Source organism: Musca domestica, unplaced genomic scaffold (assembly GCF_030504385.1).
Source record: "Musca domestica strain aabys unplaced genomic scaffold, Musca_domestica.polishedcontigs.V.1.1 38, whole genome shotgun sequence".
Taxonomy (NCBI): domain Eukaryota; kingdom Metazoa; phylum Arthropoda; class Insecta; order Diptera; family Muscidae; genus Musca; species Musca domestica.
Genome location: NW_026712324.1, coordinates 2,746,948 through 2,769,583, shown reverse-complemented (window position 1 = coordinate 2,769,583; position 22,636 = coordinate 2,746,948).

Genomic DNA, 22,636 nt, shown 5'->3' with positions numbered 1-22,636 from the left:
TGCTAAAAACCCCGAAATGTCAATATTTAAGGAGTTATGAGCGATTTAAAATACCCTATTTTTCCTCTTCAAATATCTCAATGAAAAAACATGCTAAAAACCCCGAAATGTCAATATTTAAGGAGTTATGAGCGATTTAAAATACCCTATTTTTCCTCTTCAAATATCTCAATGAAAAAACATGCTAAAAACCCCGAAATGTCAATATTTAAGGAGTTATGAGCGTTTTAAAATACCCTATTTTTCCTCTTTAATAAACTGGATGAAAAAACATGCTAAAAACCCCTAAATGTCAATATTTAAGGAGTTATGAGCGTTTTAAAATACCCTATTTTTCCTCTTCAAATATCTCAATGAAAAAACATGCTAAAAACCCCGAAATGTCAATATTTAAGGAGTTATGAGCGTTTTAAAATACCCTATTTTTCCTCTTTTATAAACTGGATGAAAAAACATGCTAAAAACCCCGAAATGTCAATATTTAAGGAGTTATGAGCGTTTTAAAATGCCCTATTTTTCCTCTTTAATAAACTGGATGAAAAAACATGCTACAAACCCCGAATGTCAATATTTATGGAGTTATGAGCGATTTAAAATACCCTATTTTTCCTCTTCAAATATCTCAATGAAAAAACATGCTAAAAACCCCGAAATGTCAATATTTAAGGAGTTATGAGCGTTTTAAAATGCCCTATTTTTCCTCTTTAATAAACTGGATGAAAAAACGTGCTAAAAACCCCGAAATGTCAATATTTAAGGAGTTATGAGCGTTTTAAAATACCCTATTTTTCCTCTTCAAATATCTCAATGAAAAAACATGCTAAAAACCCCGAAATGTCAATATTTAAGGAGTTATGAGCGTTTTAAAATACCCTATTTTTCCTCTTTTATAAACTGGATGAAAAAACATGCTAAAAACCCCGAAATGTCAATATTTAAGGAGTTATGAGCGTTTTAAAATGCCCTATTTTTCCTCTTTAATAAACTGGATGAAAAAACATGCTACAAACCCCGAATGTCAATATTTATGGAGTTATGAGCGATTTAAAATACCCTATTTTTCCTCTTCAAATATCTCAATGAAAAAACATGCTAAAAACCCCGAAATGTCAATATTTAAGGAGTTATGAGCGTTTTAAAATACCATAATTTTCCTCTTTAAATATCTCAATGAAAAAACGTGCTAAAAACCCCGAAATGTCAATATTTAAGGAGTTATGAGCGTTTTAAAATACCCTATTTTTCCTCTTTAATAAACTGGATGAAAAAACATGCTAAAAACCCCGAAATGTCAATATTAAAGGAGTTATGAGCGTTTTAAAATACCCTATTTTTCCTCTTTAAATACCTCAATGAAAAAACATGCTAAAAACCCCGAAATGTCAATATTTAAGGAGTTATGAGCGTTTTAAAATGCCCTATTTTTCCTCTTTAATAAACTGGATGAAAAAACATGCTAAAAACCCCGAAATGTCAATATTTAAGGAGTTATGAGCGTTTTAAAATACCCTATTTTTCCTCTTTAATAAACTGGATGAAAAAACATGCTAAAAACCCCGAAATGTCAATATTTAAGGAGTTATGAGCGTTTTAAAATACCCTATTTTTCCTCTTTAAATATCTCCATGGAAAAATATGCTAAAAACCCCGAAATGTCAATATTTAAGGAGTTATGAGCGATTTAAAATACCCTATTTTTCCTCTTCAAATATCTCAATGAAAAAACATGCTAAAAACCCCGAAATATCAATATTTAAGGAGTTATGAGCGTTTTAAAATACCATAATTTTCCTCTTTAAATATCTCAATGAAAAAACATGCTAAAAACCCCGAAATGTCAATATTTAAGGAGTTATGAGCGTTTTAAAATACCATAATTTTCCTCTTTAAATATCTCAATGAAAAAATATGCTAAAAACCCCGAAATGTCAATATTTAAGGAGTTATGAGCGTTTTAAACTACCCTATTTTTCCTCTTTAATAAACTGAATGAAAAAACTACCTAAAATCCCCGAAATGTCAATATTTATGGAGTTATGAGCGTTTTAAAATACCCTATTTTTCCTCTTTAAATATCTCAATGAAAAACATGCTAAAAACCCCGAAATGTCAATATTTAAGGAGTTATGAGCGTTTTAAAATACCATAATTTTCCTCTTTAAATATCTCAATGAAAAAACATGCTAAAAACCCCGAAATATCAATATTTAAGGAGTTATGAGCGTTTTAAAATACCATAATTTTCCTCTTTAAATATCTCAATGAAAAAACATGCTAAAAACCCCGAAATGTCAATATTTAAGGAGTTATGAGCGTTTTAAAATACCATATTTTTCCTCTTTAAATATCTCAATGAAAAAATATGCTAAAAACCCCGAAATGTCAATATTTAAGGAGTTATGAGCGTTTTAAACTACCCTATTTTTCCTCTTTAATAAACTGAATGAAAAAACTACCTAAAATCCCCGAAATGTCAATATTTAAGGAGTTATGAGCGTTTTAAAATACCCTATTTTTCCTCTTTAAATATCTCAATGAAAAAACATGCTAAAAACCCCGAAATGTCAATATTTAAGGAGTTATGAGCGTTTTAAAATACCCTATTTTTCCTCTTTAAATATCTCAATGAAAAAACATGCTAAAAACCCCGAAATGTCAATATTTAAAGAGTTATGAGCGTTTTAAAATACCCTATTTTCTCTTCAAATATCTCAATGAAAAAACATGCTAAAAACCCCGAAATATCAATATTTAAGGAGTTATGAGCGTTTTAAAATACCACAATTTTCCTCTTTAAATATCTCAATGAAAAAACAAGCTAAAAACCCCGAAATGTCAATATTTAAGGAGTTATGAGCGTTTTAAAATACCATATTTTTCCTCTTTAAATATCTCAATGAAAAAATAAGCTAAAAACCCCGAAATGTCAATATTTAAGGAGTTATGAGCGTTTTAAAATACCATATTTTTCCTCTTTAAATATCTCAATGAAAAAATATGCTAAAAACCCCGAAATGTCAATATTTAAGGAGTTATGAGCGTTTTAAACTACCCTATTTTTCCTCTTTAATAAACTGAATGAAAAAACTACCTAAAATCCCCGAAATGTCAATATTTATGGAGTTATGAGCGTTTTAAAATACCCCATTTTTCCTCTTTAAATATCTCAATGAAAAAACATGCTAAAAACCCCGAAATGTCAATATTTAAGGAGTTATGAGCGTTTTAAAATACCCTATTTTTCCTCTTTAAATATCTCAATGAAAAAACATGCTAAAAACCCCGAAATGTCAATATTTAAAGAGTTATGAGCGTTTTAAAATACCCTATTTTTCCTCTTCAAATATCTCAATGAAAAAACATGCTAAAAACCCCGAAATATCAATATTTAAGGAGTTATGAGCGTTTTAAAATACCACAATTTTCCTCTTTAAATATCTCAATGAAAAAACATGCTAAAAACCCCGAAATGTCAATATTTAAGGAGTTATGAGCGTTTTAAAATACCATATTTTTCCTCTTTAAATATCTCAATGAAAAAATATGCTAAAAACCCCGAAATGTCAATATTTAAGGAGTTATGAGCGTTTTAAACTACCCTATTTTTCCTCTTTAATAAACTGAATGAAAAAACTACCTAAAATCCCCGAAATGTCAATATTTAAGGAGTTATGAGCGTTTTAAAATACCCTATTTTTCCTCTTTAAATATCTCAATGAAAAAACATGCTAAAAACCCCGAAATGTCAATATTTAAGGAGTTATGAGCGTTTTAAAATACCCTATTTTCCTCTTTAAATATCTCAATGAAAAAACATGCTAAAAACCCCGAAATGTCAATATTTAAGGAGTTATGAGCGTTTTAAAATACACTATTTTTCCTCTTTAAATATCTCAATGAAAAAACATGCTAAAAACTCCGAAATGTCAATATTTAAAGAGTTATGAGCGTTTTAAAATACCCTATTTTTCCTCTTTAAATATCTCAATGAAAAAACATGCTAAAAACCCCGAAATGTCAATATTTAAGGAGTTATGAGCGTTTTAAAATACCCTATTTTTCCTCTTTAAATATCTCAATGAAAAAACATGCTAAAAACCCCGAAATGTCAATATTTAAAGAGTTATGAGCGTTTTAAAATACCCTATTTTTCCTCTTTAAATATCTCAATGAAAAAACATGCTAAAAACCCCGAAATGTCAATATTTAAGGAGTTATGAGCGTTTTAAAATACCCTATTTTTCCTCTTTAAATATCTCAATGAAAAAACATGCTAAAAACCCCGAAATGTCAATATTTAAAGAGTTATGAGCGTTTTAAAATACCCTATTTTTCCTCTTTAAATATCTCAATGAAAAAACATGCTAAAAACCCCGAAATGTCAATATTTAAGGAGTTATGAGCGTTTTGAAATACCCTATTTTTCCTCTTTAAATATCTCAATGAAAAAACATGCTAAAAACCCCGAAATGTCAATATTTAAAGAGTTATGAGCGTTTTAAAATACCCTATTTTTCCTCTTTAAATATCTCAATGAAAAAACATGCTAAAAACCCCGAAATGTCAATATTTAAGGAGTTATGAGCGTTTTAAAATACCCTATTTTTCCTCTTTAAATATCTCAATGAAAAAACATGCTAAAAACCCCGAAATGTCAATATTTAAAGAGTTATGAGCGTTTTAAAATATCCTATTTTTACTCTTTAAATATCTCAATGAAAAAACATGCTAAAAACCCCGAAATGTCAATATTTAAGGAGTTGTGAGCGTTTTAAAATACCCCATATTTCCTCTTTAAATATCTCAATGAAAAAACATGCTAAAAACCCCGAAATGTCAATATTTAAGGAGTTATGAGCGTTTTAAAATACCCTATTTTTCCTCTTTAATAAACTGAATGAAAAAACATGCTAAAAACCCCGAAATGTCAATATTTAAGGAGTTATGAGCGTTTTAAAATACCATATTTTTCCTCTTTAATAAACTGAATGAAAAAACATGCTAAAAACCCCGAAATGTCAATATTTAAGGAGTTATGAGCGTTTTAAAATACCCTATTTTTCCTCTTTAAATATCTCAATGAAAAAACATGCTAAAAACCCCGAAATGTCAACATTAAGGAGTTATGAGCGTTTTAAAATACCCTATTTTTCCTCTTTAAATATCTCAATGAAAAAACATGCTAAAAACCCCGAAATGTTAATATTTAAGGAGTTATGAGCGTTTTAAAATATCCTATTTTTGCTCTTAAAATATCTCAATGAAAAAACATGCTAAAAACCCCGAAATGTCAATATTTAAGGAGTTATGAGCGTTTTAAAATACCCTGTTTTTCCTCTTTAAATATCTTAATGAAAAACATGCTAGAAACCCAGAAATGTCAATATTTAAGGAGTTATGAGCGTTTTAAAATATCCTATTTTTCCTCTTTAAATATCTCAATGAAAAAACATGTCAATATTTAAGTAGTTATGAGCGTTTTAAAATACCCTAATTTTCCTCTTTAATTAACTGAATGAAAAAACATGCTAAAAACCCCGAAATGTCAATATTTAAGGAGTTATGAGCGTTTTAAAATACCCTAATTTTCCTCTTTAATTAACTGAATGAAAAAACATGCTAAAAACCCGGAAATGTCAATATTTAAGGAGTTATGAGCATTTTAAAATACCCTATTTTTCCTCTTTAAATATCTCAATGAAAAAACATGCTAAAAACCCCGAAATGTCAATATTTAAGGAGTTATGAGCGTTTAATGATTTCTATCTGAATCACTTTTGCGTATCTGAACAAACCTTCGCAAGTCTTTGAATCAAATCTTCTTCTTTTGCTTAAGCCTCAACGATTTCAGATTACAGTCAACCGAAAAACTCTCCGAACACTTTTGACCCATCCATTCACTGCGAGGGTTAACGCTCGATGACGTACCTTTATTCCGAACACTAAATTACTTAATTAGCTAATTAATTACTCGCCATAGGCTAGAAATTCAGCGGCTAATCCTGGCTGTGAGGTATTCCCATTTACGCACCCCATCAGACTAACCGCTCATTAATTACCACGCATTATCTACTTTCGTTTCCTTAGTCTGCGGATTTGTTTTATTCGGTATTTGTTTTTTTTTTCGGTTGCTTCTTTGCTTTAGTAAAACGATTATTCTTGAATCATAATTAAAAAATTCTTAATCTTCTTCATCGAATGCTTCAAGGCAAATAAAAGAACCGTAGTGATCCCCCACCAATTGCTTATCCATTCATTGGTGTTGCTGGGCTAAGTTTCCTTTCAATTTTTCTGTCAAAATGCCGGATGATGTTGATGATGGTGATGACGTCGAAGTTGATAATCTCAGTGTTGTTGTTGGCGCCAATAATGATGTTATTCTCTGTAAACTACTTTGTTCTTTGTTGAAGTGTGTTGAATCGATTTTTTTGGTCCAGCACGTTTTGTTGACTTAGCCCAGACTTAAGGTATGGTTTTATGACTCAACTTAACGTTGAGATGTTGATCCCAACATCAAGATCTGTATCTGAGTCAGTCTGTTGGCTGATGAGTGTGTAATATGCGTCAATTACTTTTATGGAGCGACTGTTTCCCTTTGATGTTAACCTACAGATGATGATGACGATGATCGGAATATTGAATGTGAGAACAAGTTCAAGATTAGTAGATTTTTTTATGGTTTCGGTATTATCTGAGTGTAAATTCCATTTACAAGCTTTGTCAGACTATCGAATGTTAATAGCAATTTGTAAAAGGAATTTAAATCTGTGGAAATGCCTAGAAGGTGATATGGGTTTAATGGCATGCTAAACGTTTATTTACATAGATAACCGTTTCACAATTTAGATGCTAATTAAGTAGCGGAACCATGGACTTTTACAAGGTTAAAATTATAAATAAACAAGTAAGAAAAGGCTATAGTCGTGCGGGACCGACCATGTGATACCCCTTATTTCCAAATCCATTTTGGAAGACTTCGCTTTTGAAATTATGTCAAATGCTAGACTTCTTCCCTGTCCATTACTCTCTTCTCATGCAAAATTCCGTGTCGATTGGTTTTAATTGTGTCATATGGAAAAATTTTCTGGTCTTTAGTTCATTTGAACCCCTAAATATTTTGCGATCATCTCCAAAAGCAAGAGGTCCTGCTATATCTCTAAATTTAAGCTCATCTATATGATTTGCTTGTCTACAATATTTGGATATATTCATTAACGAAATCAGTACAAAAAGCCAGTTCGCCTTTTTGTGTATTTTGGATATCGCCTGTAAGTTATTTTAAGAGTTTCGGTAGAATGGAAATGTTGGTATTTTTCGCACAAAAGTAGTAGTTTATTCTACCCGCTGTCCTAAACTCGAACTTCATGCGAGATTTCGTGTCCTTTATCCTTTCTATAACGGCAGCAATATCAAGAATATTTGAAGTAGTGGGCCGCCATAACAGCCGTTGGTCGGATTGGATTATTATTATTATTATTATTATTATTATTATTATTATTATTATTATTATTATTATTATTATTATTATTATTACTATTACTATTATTATTATTATTATTATTATTATTATTATTATTATTATTATTATTATTATTATTATTATTATTATTATTATTATTATTATTATTATTATTATTATTATTATTATTATTATTATTATTATTATTATTTATTATTATTTTTATTATTTTTTAACGACATTTGGGACAAAAATCGTACATTTTTCTAAATATAATTATTAAGCTTCTCGACAAAAATCTCCATTTACTTTTCACCATTCTTTAGGTTTTTCTATAACTATACCCAATTTTTTATAAAGGTTTAATTTATAAATCTAAATATTAAACTTTTTTCGATAAAGATCCAGGCATACCAAAAAAGTGAACTGAATTTAATTTTGAAAGCATTTGGTATGCAAGAGTTGACTAAATATTTTTTTCAAAGACCAGATGAAATTTGTCAAAGCCATTTCTTTCAAGAAGCAAACCTGAATATTAAAAAACAATATGATTTATTGAATATTTTAAAACTATGTTTTTCTAGGACCTACATTTTAAATATATTTTTTAATCCATTTAGTTATTGAGTTTTGGAATTTAAATTAAATTAAATTTGTATACATATTTTTTCAAGTATAATACTGAATTTAAATCAAAAAAGGTTCAATGACAAAACCTGATTTTTAAAGATTTGATGCCAAAAAATTTTATTTTTTATTTATTGCATTTTATGACAGTTGCAAATGTTTTATCCGCCACTGTAAATTACTATCTGATACCAAAAAAATTCGTAGAGGCTTCATATAGTAATTTTATGTGAACACAACATATATACAATTTTAAACTCTTATTAAAAACACTAATTATTTAAATCTACTTGGTTTCAATCTTACTCCCTAGGTGCTAACTTGTTTTTTCTGTATTATTTTTAAATTGTTCTGCAGCAATTTAAATACAATAAATCATTTAGCAAACAAAGTAATTATTTTTATTGAAAAAAAAAAAAATACCAAAAAACGACAACACCAACAAATTAACAAACTTGACACATATTCCGTTTTGTTTCGACAAAAATAAATCTAAGTTTTTTTCCAATATTTTTATCCGTGTTGTTGACCTTTGCAAATTTATTCCCATTGTTGTTGGGGCTTTGTTGTTCGGTTGGGTGCACACAAAAATATGACCCAAAAAAAGGTGATAATGATTTGGTATTAATTTGTTGTGATAATTGGAAACCTACCAACACCGAACAATTATTTAAAATTTGATTCAGAAAACATTTTGATTTATCTATCGCAGCGATCAATGGCAATTTGTCATTAATCATAATAGGCAAAAATAATTTGTGGAATGTTTTTCGGTTTGTAATGTAAAATATTGAATTTAATTTTGGATTATAACGCCGCCCTGCAATGAAATTTTCAAGCAACGGTAAATTTTATTTTGAAAATCTTACTATTTAAATATTAACGAAATAGTATGGGCGTATATTTAGGTTTTAAAGATTTGTTGTTAGAACATTTTTAGCACTAAAAAAGCTTTTCTATCTCTTAAATAAAAATAAAAGTTATAAATGGGAAATTTTGAGTTTCTGTCTGTATGGCCTTACAACAAATGCCCTCAATGTTCACGTAAAAAAATTACTAATCCCAGATTTAAAGCTTTAAAGCTTTGATATATTTATTTTTTCACCATTATAGATTTAAAATACCTTAAAAAAATATATATACGGTTATTTGTTTGATAATCCACAAAAAATATATTTTGGAAATCACATTATTTTGCTTCAAATGGTAAAAATCCAGCCCCTAATTCTTAGAATATCCTTCAAAATATTCGTTAAAAATCCACGATTAAAGTTCTCTTGAGAAAATATTTAAAAATTAAAAAAAATATAAAAAAATATTATAATTATATAAAAAAAAATATTAAATATTCCAGGGCTCTTGAGAAAATATTTAAAAAGGACAATTTGTTGCTGCCGTTAAAAAATATTCGTTAAAAATTAAGGATTATACCAGTGACGTTCCTTTTCAAGGACCAAAATGAAATTTCTTTTAAGGACCAAACGATAATGTATAGAAATATTTGTACAAGGGAAAATTTTTCAAAATATATTTTCAAAGGACCATCCATGAATTTATAGAAAATATTTTTTAATTTAACAATTTTTTTTAATACCTCCTTTCAAGGAGAAACAAAATGTAATTTTTTCAAACAGAATTTTAGGACGGAATAAATTAAAAAGGTCTATACCTGTATATTTTGAAAACTATTTTTCAATTTACTGAGTCTTACAAAATTATCTTCTCTTTAAGAAGCAAACGTCAATCTTTAAAAAAATATTTTTCTAACGACCAACAGCGAAAAATCGTTGAATTTTTTTTAATTTTTTTATTTTGATTTTTTTTTCAAGGTCCCATAGAAGACTAGAGTGATTTTTAAAGAACATTTTTGCCTGAACAAATAGAGAAACAAACAAAGGAACAAGTGTAAAAAAAAACTTCGATTTTTTAAAAAAAAATTGTACCCTACAACAATATGTGTTGGGAGGTACAGGGTTGCCCATATTCGACGGACCCATGTTTTTTTTTTTAAAATCAAAGAAAAAAATAAAAATTTGGTGATTGGCAATGTTAATCATTTAACTTGTTCCAAGTAGATTTGTTTACATAAATTTTTGAATATGATATCTCTCAATTGGCCGCCACTGGCGTTGATGACGTATTGTGTCCTTTTTGCTGCATTTTCCATCGTTTTTGCCAACATTTCGGCCGGAATAGCGGCTATTTCTTCACGAATGTTGTCCTTGAGCTCTTCTACGGTCCTTGGCTTGTTAACGTAAACCTTTCACTTCAAATATCCCTACAAGAAGAAGTCAGGCGGCGTCAAATCGGGCGAACGCGGTGGCCAGTCCAAATCACCACTTTTCGACATCAAACGGCCCGGAAACAAATTCTTCAGAAAATCGTTTGTTATGCGACTTGTGTGCGGTGGAGCGCCGTCTTGTTGAAACCAGAACTACCTTATACGCTTTCGACGAATTGTCGAATCACAAAATTGGTCATCATGTGGCGATAACGCTCCTGATTGATGGTAACAGCATGGCCATTTTCGGACATGATAATTTTGTTCCAAAATTGCTCGTCATCTTCGGCCATTTCGATGACTCTTTGGGCCCATCTCAATCGACTAGGCTTGTCCGCAGGCAACATTCTTTGCGTCAATTGAATTTTGTACGGCAAAATTTGCAAATCAATGCGAATTATCCGTTGTAAAGTGGACCGAGCCATGCTCAACTACTGAGAATGGCGTTTTTGGGATGTCCTTGAGGACCTCTCAACACTGGCTCGTACGGCAGCGATATTCTCGGCCGATCGCCTTGGTCGACTTTTATATGGCCTCTTCGGATTAGAGAGCCTTACCAGTCGAACATTTTTCGTATAAACGCTTAATGGTATTCTTAGAAGGCGCACTTCTCACATTTTTTAATGTTTTGAAAGCACGTTGAGTTTTTACAATTGACTTCTTCTGTTGAATGTAAATTTCAACTATTTCAGAGTGCTCGCGTGGCGTGTATTGGTTCATGGTAAAAATTTGCTTGGACTGACGCTTCAAACGCGGTATGTCGTTAAGCGATGTGACATCTCTGTCAAGGTTATGGCGTTGCCAGATGGGTTCGTCGAATATGGGCAACCCTGTATTATAAGTTTGATTGGGCCAAAAATTATGTAACACCTCGATATATTGGTTTCCCACATAGGAAAGTATATACGGAATTTCCTATCTCGCCGAGCTGAGTCGATCTAGCTTTGCATGTCCGTCCGTCTGTCTGTTCGTCTAACGATGTTAATTTGTTATCACTCTACAGGTCGAAATAATGGCCCGACCATTATTTGGAATAGAGGTGGGCCAGAATAGAAGCCTATTGCTTTTGCAGATGATAACATATGAAATGGACCAAAAACTGAAAAATGTCCTGATTTTGCAGTTGCCCTACAGGTCGCAATTATAGACTAATCGAAGCGGAATTTAGCATCCGACTAGAGCTTAGGGCTGGGCAGAAGTCTTCCAATTTTTTTTGGTCATCGGGTAATATTTCGTGGGTGAAAGAGACCATGACATTTGTGTTAAATAAAAGTCAAATTCTCCATTAAACCGCGAATATTATTAATCCCGCGAAATCACAAACAGACGAAAAGGTCAATTCTGACCGTTAAGTAAATGCCGATAGTAAATATATAGGATATAACAAAAGAAAAAGATATTAGCCAGAATGCTTATATCTCAAGAATGGCTGGACCGATTTTTACAAATTTTGTCAATTCAGCGCACGGTAACTCTCGAAAGGAACATCCGATTTGGTGTTCGGGTACCTTCTCCATAAAAATTCAAAATTTTCAAAGAAAAAAAATTATTTCTCATCAGATTTTGTTCAAACTTGGCATGTTGTAATATAATTTTTCAAAGCTAGGACAGGCGGGAAATGGGAAATATCGGGCCACTTCTCCTCGTACCTCGCTCACAAAAAGTTAAAACTTTAAATAATCATAAAATGTGAAATAAGAGTCCGGTTGTCTTCCCATATTCAACTACTTCTACCAACTCTAAATCTGCTATGAAGATAGGTTGGAACGGACTGCTACTTCTGGTAACTTTCCCACAACGCGGAAAAATTTTAAATAGCCATGTTGCTCATGAATTGCGATGTAAGCATTCGATTCTATCCAAACGTGTCACATATTGATATTTTTAATTACCATATGTATCATATGATTATCGGTCCATACCTTTTGGTACATTGTCTAAACAGGGTAAAATTTTTGAAAAAAAAAAATGTAAATTATATAATTTCACCGATTTTTATTTTAAACTCGAATAGTGCCATACTTTGACGATCATTAGATCTGGTGTTAACATCCCTCGCCCCACACTTTCTTGTACCTTCCCACATGGGGCCAATGTTTTGAATTTGTAACAATATTAAAGTAGGTATACATATGAAATTTGTAGGTCCAATCTTAATTTTGCATCTGTCGACTTTTTAACTATACTTATCTTAAAAATAACGAATACAGCCGTTACATCGGGGCTATACGAAGACCTAGACCTGCATAGATAACATTCTGGCAAAGATAATGACGCTAAAATCATCGAAATACCGAAAACGAAGACCTGGATCCGCATCACGAGCTTCAAATACAAAGTTTGAAATAAATCCTGTGAATAATGTCCCTAAAATCATCAAAATACCGAATGTCGGGGTAGTGTTGTATGGACGCTATACGATACGATCATGGACCTATATAAACAATTCTACTTCAGGGAGTAAAGTACTCAGAAAAAACTCCCTGTGTGAATTTTCAGACAAATTCATTTAAAAATGTGGTTAAAATCATCAAAATACCTAATATCGGGGGCTACCGTTATTAGGGGGATATACGATATCGTGGTGCTTAAAGACAATTCTCTTCCAGGGGGTAAATTAATCAGAAGGAACTCCTTCTATTAATTTTCAGACAATTCCACTGAAAAATTTGGCTACAGTCATCAAAATACAGAATATCGGGAGGTATAGGAGGTGGGGGCTATACGAAGATGTGGACCTGCATGCACAATTTTTTGTCATAGACTGCAGTACCCATTACGAATTTTAAATAAAAAATTTGAAAAATGTTCCGGTGAATAATGTTGCTAAAATCATCAAAATACCGAATATCGGGAGGTGCCGTTATATGGAAGCTATACGACATCGTAGCCCATCTCCGAACTTCATCTGCCTGCAGACAAAAGATTGATCTGTGTAAGATTTTAGCTTCCTATCTTAACTTGGTTTGCCTCTATCGTATTTACAACAGACGGACGGAAGGACAGGGCTAAATCGTCTTAGAATTTTACACAGATCGAGAATATATATACGTTTTTATGGGAGAATTCAATCATACCCGCAATGATTATAATTATAATTTAAAGTTCAAAGGACTAAATATGCCGAATCATTGGTATGTGTATTGCCCATTTGATATATATGGGAGCTATATCCAAATCGGAATCGATCTTGATAAAATTTGGCAAAGATATTTCTGAGCTGTAGTTCCTGTATTTCCCTTAATATCGTTATTACAGAGTGCATATTACGGCTGTGGGTAACAAATATAACAAATCGGATGAACAATATATGGGAGCTATAGCTATGTCTTAACCAATCTTCACCAAATTTGACATACTAGCTTCTAGACTCAATTCGGTCGTAAGTGCCAAATTTTATCCCATTTGGGCAAATATTAGACGTTTGGTGCACAATAAAAGGTAAATCGGACGAAGTTATATATGGGAGTTATATCCAAGTCTGAACCGATCTCGATAAAATTTAGCAAATGTATTTCTGAGCTGTATTTGATATATTTCGCCAAATATTGTTGTTACAGAGTGAATATTACGGCTGCGGAGGACAAAAATAACAAATCGGATGAACAATATATATGGGAGCTATAGCTATATCTAAACCGATTTCGATCAAATTTGGCATACTTATTTTCAGGCCTAATTCGGTTGTATGTGCAAAATTTTATACTATTCTATACTGATATTACACGTTTGGTGCACAATAAAAGGCAAATCGGACGAAGATATATATGAGAGCTATATCTAAATTTTGACCGATTATCTCCAATTTCAATAGGGTTCGTCCTTGGGCCAAACAAATGTTGTTTTGAAAATTTCATCTCAATCGGATAATAAATGCGACCTTCATTTTGTTCACAAGAATACATAGACAGACGGACGGACGGAAAGACAGACTGACATGCATAAATGAACTCAGAAAGTGATTCTATGGGTATTCTTAAAAGTAACTATGGGTCTATCTCGCTTCCTTCTCCATGTTACAAAGACATAATACCCTTACCGCTATGTGGTGTAGGGTATAAAAAAATTGCAGCTCCGTTAGGGGGTACATTTTCCAAATTCTTATGGTGTAGTACACCGTACAGCCGGTTCCGCCTGACTTTCATCCTCCCCTTGTAGATTTCCCTGTTATAAATACTTTGTTGTATTAATCACCCCATTTATGTTTAATGTAAACGAACGTTGCTTTTCAAAAATTATAATAGTAATACCGTGACTATTTTACCTGCCCTCGTACTTTTATCACTTTTGATAACACAAGTTCTTGAGAACGCCGTCGCCATGGACATTCCAAACGGGGGTGGATGCTGTGTACCTTTTTGAAACACTTCGAGGTATGTTGGAAAAGTTACTGGCATATAGTTCTGCCCTCTTATATATATTTCCTATAATCGATACTAGACTTGAAAATATTTAAATTAATCAATATAATTTATACCAAAATGGTATAGTATTTTTTGTTTCCAAAGATTTACCGCCATTAAACTATACAAAAATTGTATTGAAACCTGAAAAATTATAATGACAAATAATCACTGCCAACGCTAACAGACAAATGCTTAGTATTTTTTTGATTTAAAAGAATTAAAATATAATTAATTTCAAAAACCATTTAAAGAAACTGACTTATCTTTGAATTCAGAGCAAATCAGAGGAAGCCAAAAAGGCACATGTTCGATTGGTGGTCATTAACCTGGGTTACGACAAATAATTAAAATCAAGTCTCGAAACACAAGAATGTGAATTGAATTGCCACAGATGATTTGTAGTGGGGAGGCTAATAAAACAAAGAGTTGGTAATCAAGTTTTTTTTTTAACGACATTCAAAGTCAATGTCAAATGAAATCCAGATATGTATTAATTTTCAATGACAATTCCCAACACCGAGATTTGTAAAAAAGAAGAATTAAATGGAAGTTTTTTTTTTGTCTGTTTGTTTGGTTCTCTTTGTTTTTTTGATTAATTTAATCAATGAAGAGATGATAATTTGCTGGTTTATTTTTGTGTTGTTCATAGCCATTCTTAATACCGCTAATTCAAAACAATTTAAATCTCAAATAAATCTATGATATTAAAATATTATGCAAATTAAACACATATGAAGATAAAAATGGTGATGATGATGAAGCTGATAATTTTAGTCAATGAAGAAGAATGAATAACTGCATGTGATTTTGGGTGAATTAAAACGAAAAAAAAGAGATACAAACCAAATCCATAAAATGTGAGTGACATTGAATGGCTGCCATCTATCAGCGAATAAAGCTTCACTCTTTCGTTCGATCGTTCGTCCGTTCCGACTGTGGTTAATTGTTGGCCATTAAAAAACAATGAATAACCCTTGTTTGTCAAATAAAACAACTTGTTTTTGTTTTGTTAATTTTTATTTGTTTTAAATGTGTTTTATTTCTTTATTATTATTTAATTAAATTGTGTCAATTTAAGACTGCGCTGAAAAATGGCAAACAATTTAAACCAATTGATGCCATTATTCTTTTAAATTGTTCTTTTATTTAGGATTTGGTTCAGTGGGTCTGCGATCTCCAATCGTTGTTGTCTTCGAATTCCACCTAAATAAAAATCAAAAAAGTGGGTTGATAACCATTCAATAGCCAGACTTCTTTGTGGTATTGATTTTGGTCGTTGATCCAAAAGTGAGGTATTGAAAAATTGATTAAGCCTTTTAAGATGGTGATAGTTGTTTGGGATACGATTTTTTATAGGCCCTGTAGTGATGCGAAAATTGCTGTTTTTAAGAATTTGTCTGTGAAGAGGGAGTGAAGAGGTAGACTCATGGCTGCTCTTAATGATCTCCATAGAATCAATTTCAGAGCTGATATATAGGTCAGTCAAAAAAAGTCAAAATTCAAAAATTCCCACAAACAAAGCTATCTATCCAATGTTCTAACAAGTAAAAAACATTAAGTTCGGCCGGACCAAACTTTTAATACCCTCCACCTTAGGGTAAAGGAAACATTAGAAGAAATGTGGCAAAAACCATCAAAATACCGAATGTCGAAGGTACCGTTATATGGGGGCTATACCAAAACGTGGACCTATAATTACAATGACTCGCCACACGGACTGGGACCCATTATGATCTATAACTGCCATTATGATCTATAACTACCAATTTTCAGAGTAATTCTTGAAAAAATGTGTCAAAAATCATCAAAATACCGAATATTGGGAGGTACCGTTATATGGGGACTATATCAAAACGTGGACCTATACATACAATGTTCCGCCACACTAACTAGAACCCATTATGACCCACAAATACCAATTTTTAGACAAATCAGTGAAAAAATGTGTCAAAAACCATCAAAATACCGAATATTGGGAGGTACCTTTACATGGGGGCTATACCAAAACGTGGACCCATACATGCAATGTTTTGCCACACGCACAGGGACTCATTATGACCTACAAATACCAATTTTAAGACAAATCCGTGAAAAAATGTGGCATAAATAATCAAAATACCGAATATCGGGAGGTACCGTTATATGGGGACTATACCAGAACGTGGACCGATATATCTCATTTTCAATACCAACCATCCTAGATACAATACAAATAGCTCTGCTAAATTTTGGTGCAGACGGACATCGTTAAATTGACTTAGAATTTTATGCTAATTATGAATATATATATACTTTATGGGGTCTACGACGAATATTTAAGGATGTTACAAACGGAAAGACTAAGTTAACATACCCTCCTTTCCAAGGTGGAGAGTATTAAAATATTTCGGCCTCAAATTGAATACATTTTATTTTAGTTTTTTGTTTTTAAAGAATATTAATCCAAGAAAGTTTTGAATATTTGAATTTTTTACGATCGCTTTCCAGGTTAATGTAATCATAGCATATGTAGAGTTCATTTTCAATATCAAATCCACATATTTTTGCATATTCAAATTTAAATTTTTGTACAAATTTCATATTAGCGCCATATGTATTAAAAGAAATTTGAAAAAATACCCTAACGTTTAGGTTTAACCCTAATCTGATGATTGGAGAATATATAATTTCCATAAATCGAGAATATATATTCTCGGTATAAATGTTTAAATTTGGTATATGTCAAAAATACAGTTTGCATATGCCAAATTTATGCATTTTGCATACTTTTTCTAGAATTTGTGTTAAAACAAGTTAAAAATTATAAATCGGTTCTGCCTACAGACTAATACCCCTAGCCATTGTTCGACTATTTAAATATATTTTGACTTCTGTTATGATTATTCAAAATGTCAGCCCTCTATGGAGTGGGTTCTGAGGTAATGGGCCAATATTGTCGATTTCGTATCGGACCTAAATAAATACGATATAAATATGGGGTAACTTGGTAACAGGTTGGTAGCTTCCTTCACTATACATGACACATGTGATAATTTTTAGGAAATCTTAACACGTACGTGAGGTACCAGGTATAGTCGACCGAAGTATTCCATTTTCATAATTTATCTAATACAGATACAAATATTGGTAGGGCAAAATTACAAGAAAATCGAACTTTTATATCCAATTTATGGGAAATCAAAAATTCCATATTCATCTCAGGTTTCGGATTGAGAGAAATATTTAGATATAACAAATTGTAAAGAATAGCTGACTTGTTTCGCAAGTTATGACAGATAAAAGTATTGAAAATTGTGACCTTTTGTGGGTGAGATAGCAGAAGCTATGTATCATCTGCACAACAGATCTTGTGTTAGCAAAAATGCTTGTATGTGTGAAATTTGAAAAGAGTTGAATTCTTATTCGGCTTACTTTGAGTGTTTAGTTTCTCAAAATCTTAATCTGTGGGGAAGATACCAGAAGAAAAGGTCCAATCTCTACCTTTATAACATATATTGTGTTGATGAATGTAAATATTGAGATGTTCCAAGTCCGAATGGAATCGAATGTTAATTTCGCGTTTTATGAGCTCCATGGATATTCAAAATCTCGACCCTTTGTGGGGAGGTACCAGAATGAGAGGACCGACATATTCCATCTTCCCAAAGATATTGTGTTAGTAGAAAAAAGGAATACGTGAAATATAAAGAGAACCTGATGCTTATTTCGGATTTTATAAACGTTTTGGTTATTAAAAACTTTGACCCTTTGCGGGGGAGGTACCAGAAGGAATAGTCGATCTCTACCGTCTTTATAAAAGGTCCTATATTGATAGAAGTATTGAGATTTCGCGTTTTATGAGCTGAATGAATATTCAATTCGATGTATTCTATCTTAACACCAGATCTTGGGTAAATAAAATGATTTTGATGTGTGAAATTTGAAGACAATCGGACTCTTACATTACATTTAAAAGAGAAATTATTTGAAATTTTGACCGTTTTTGGGGGTTATTTTCGCACCTGACCTAGCACTGACGCAAATATTAGAATTTGCAAAGGTGGACCAAAATCGAATTATCGTTTCTCTTTCTGTGCAGAAAATTTATTTTTTGAGGTGGTACCAGAAGGAGTGGTACCGATATTGTCCATCTCCGAACTCGATCTAAGTTTGATAAAAATATTACGATGTACCAAGTTTGGATCAATTTGGATCAATATAGCCCATCTTCAAACTTGATCTTAGTTCAGATCCAAAACGGATGTTTCAGCACTCTATCTCAATTTCTTCGGAAGATAGCGTGATTACAATTTACGGACATTCAAATTTTCCTTCGAATTCTCTAGGAAGATAGTGTGATTGGGCGCCATCTTCAAACTTCAATTTTGTTTTGCTTATGTCGTGATTAAAAAAATCCTGAGTCAACTCATTTCGATTTGTTATGTGTTTATACCCTACACAACATAGTGGTGCATAGCTTCCCTATATATTTTCAACCGATTTCGGGTTAAAAACACTGGCTTTCCTTGACTTTTCCTTACTGGTTTTCTTTTGGCTAGCGTCTGATGTCCTCAAAACGAGTGACTGCTTGGTGCAAAAACTGACAATTTTCCTGATTTTGTCGTAGCTATGCAGATCACAAATAAAGACCAATCGATACGGTATTTTACATGAGATGCTAGTTTAGGGCTGGGCAGAAACCTACCAATTTGGATGGTCATCGGGTACCGTTTAGGGATAAAATTGGTGACAGAATAACAAAATATGAAAGAATAACAAAATAGAAGAATAACAAAGTATGCCAAATTTGATCGAAATCGGTTCTGATATAGCTATAGCTCCCATTTATATTGTTCATCCTATTTGTTATTTTTGTCCTCCGCAGATGTAATATGCTGCACTCTGTAATAGCAATAATTGGGAAATATATCAAATACAGCTCAGAAATTAATTTGCTAAATTTTATCGAGATCGGTTCAGATTTGGATATAGCTCCCATATATAACTTTGTCCTATTTACTTTTTATTGTGCACCAACGTCAAATATTTGTCCAAATGTGATGGAATTTGGCACTTACGACCGAATTGAGTCTAGAAGCTAGTATGTCACATTTGGTGAAGATCGGTTCAGATATAGCTATAGCTCCCATATATACTGTTCATCCGATTTGTCATATTTGTTACCCACAGCCGTAATATGCACTACGTAACAACGATATTCAGGGAAATATATCAAATACAGCTCAGAAATACCTTTGATAAATTTTATCGAGATCGGTTCAGATTTGGATATAGCTCCCATATATAACTTCGTCCTATTTACTTTTTATTGTGCACCAATGTCAAATATTTGTCCAAATGTGATGGAATTTGGCATTTACGACCGAATTGAGTCTAGAAGCTAGTATGGCAAATTTGGTGAAGATCGGTTCAGATATAGCTATAGCTCCCATATATACTGTTCATCCGATTTGTTATATTTGTTAACCACATTACGGCTGTGTGCACTCCGTAACAACGATATTTAGGGAAATATATCAAATAAAGCTCAGAAATGTCTTTGCCGAATTTTATCGAGATCGGTTCCGATTTAGATATAGCTCCCAGAAATAACTTCGTCCGATTTTCTATTTATTGTGCACCAAACGTCAAATATTTGTCCAAATGGGATGGAATTTGGCACTTACGACCGAATTGAGTCTAGAAGCTAGTATGTCAAATTTGGTGAAGATCGGTTCAGATATAGCTATAGCTCCCTTATATATTATTCATGCGATTTGTTACCCACAGCCGTAATATGCACTCCGTAACAACGACATTCAGGGAAATATATGAAATACAGCTCAGAAATATTTTTGCCAAATTTTATCAAGATCGGTTCCGATTTGGATATAGTTCCCATACATATCAAATGGGCAATACAAGTCCGAATTTAAAAAATACAAATGCTTCGGCACATTTAGTCTTTTGAACTTTAAATTATAATTGTAATCATGGCGTGTATGGTTGAATTCTCCCATAAAAACTTGTGATTGTTATGTGGAGCTCTACTAAATTAGCAAAGTGGTGTAGGGTATCATAAAGTCGGCCCCGCCCGACTTTAAGACTTTTTTTACTGTTTTTTTATTATTTATTTATTCGAATATCACGCCTATATAATTTGTATCGTTTATTATAGTGCTGTAGGGTTTTATACGGTAGGCAGTTCTCGAATGTGGCCTTGTATTTACATGTAATTGATCCCCGCACAGGAAAAATTATAGAAGTATATTATATTGAAATATATAATATATAATTAAGAATATAAGTATAAGTTATAGAATATTCAATATATAAATTTTATCCAAACCAATTTCAAGATCATTTCCAATAATAAACAACTCTTTCAAGGTCAATTTGCCACCTCCCAGAAAAAAAGTTTTCAAATTTACATCGCTAGGCCTGTTTTTGAACCGGTAATCGTTAAGCTGGTTCAATATATTTTATGCATTTGTTGTTATCGCTTTAAACCCTGACCTATGTTTTTATTTTATTTTCATGGTGCGTGTGCCTCACCACGAATGATAATAATACATAATTATTGACCATATATTTATTTAGTTAACGCATTAGTATATGAGAGTGGGATTGTTTGTCGGAATCTACTAAAAATTCAAATGCCAGTGACGTTTTTATTATTTCCATATGACTGGACATGTGGTCAATGTCATATACCTACAAACATACAGATATTGATTTTGTTCCATGCATGATTTAGTTAGTAGCTGGTTGGCTGGTTGTTTAGATAGTCAGCCACCGTGCATGGTGTTTCAATGTTTTTTTTTGGGGGGGAAGATAGTAGTCCGACTACTATTTCTTTTAATCAAATTAAAAGGCGAACGCAAACATACACAGAGACACGTAGAGCTAACCCAATATTCATATAAGTGTATGTGAAGACGCTGCTCTATGCCAGTTTAAGAATTTTCAAAGCCACAATCCGAAAAAACACCACCAACAACAACAAAACAAGCGTAGAAATAAAAAAAATAAATATTGAAAGACGATAAACCCATTGGCTGTATAACATTGGATGGCATTATTGCATTAACATAAAATGCAAAACGTCGGCACGCATGCGCATTAAACGAAACCAAAAACAAAAAAAGACAATAACAACAATAACAACAAACGTACAATCAAATATAGAAACTATGATTCGAACAAACAAATAAACGCCCCGCACACATCGAGCGAACGGAAAACACGCGTCTATTGATCGGCTGGGTGTGCATTGATTTACAATGTCTTATTTGTTTAATTCATATGAGGAACAAAAAAAAAAAAAACAATTAAAGATGACAGCCGGCTATGCGACACCCTATACTATTCTCAGGGTTAAACAGTGGCTTTGTGAATGGAAATTCTTTTTAATTGGATAAAAAAAAATATTGAAAAGTGGGTTAAAAAATATAAGGGGTTTCAATTAACAAAAAAAAAAAAAAAACAGCAAGTAAAGAAAGTCCTAAAGTCGGGCGGGACCGATTTTATGATACCCTACACCACTTTGCTAATTTAGTTGAGCTCCACTTAATAATTAAAAGTTTTTATGGGAGAATTCAATCATACACGCTATGATTATAATTATAATTTAAAATTCAAAGGACTAAATATGCCAAAGCATTTGTATCTTTTAAATTCGGACTTGTATTGCCCATTTGGTGCAAAATTAATTTGAAATCAGATAAAGATATGTATGGGAGCTCTAACCAAATCTGAACCGATCTCGATAAAATTTAGCAAATGTATTTCTGAGCTGTATTTGATATATTTCCCTGAATATCGTTGTTACGGAGTGCATATTACGGCCGTGGGTAACAAATATAACAAATCGGATGAACAGTA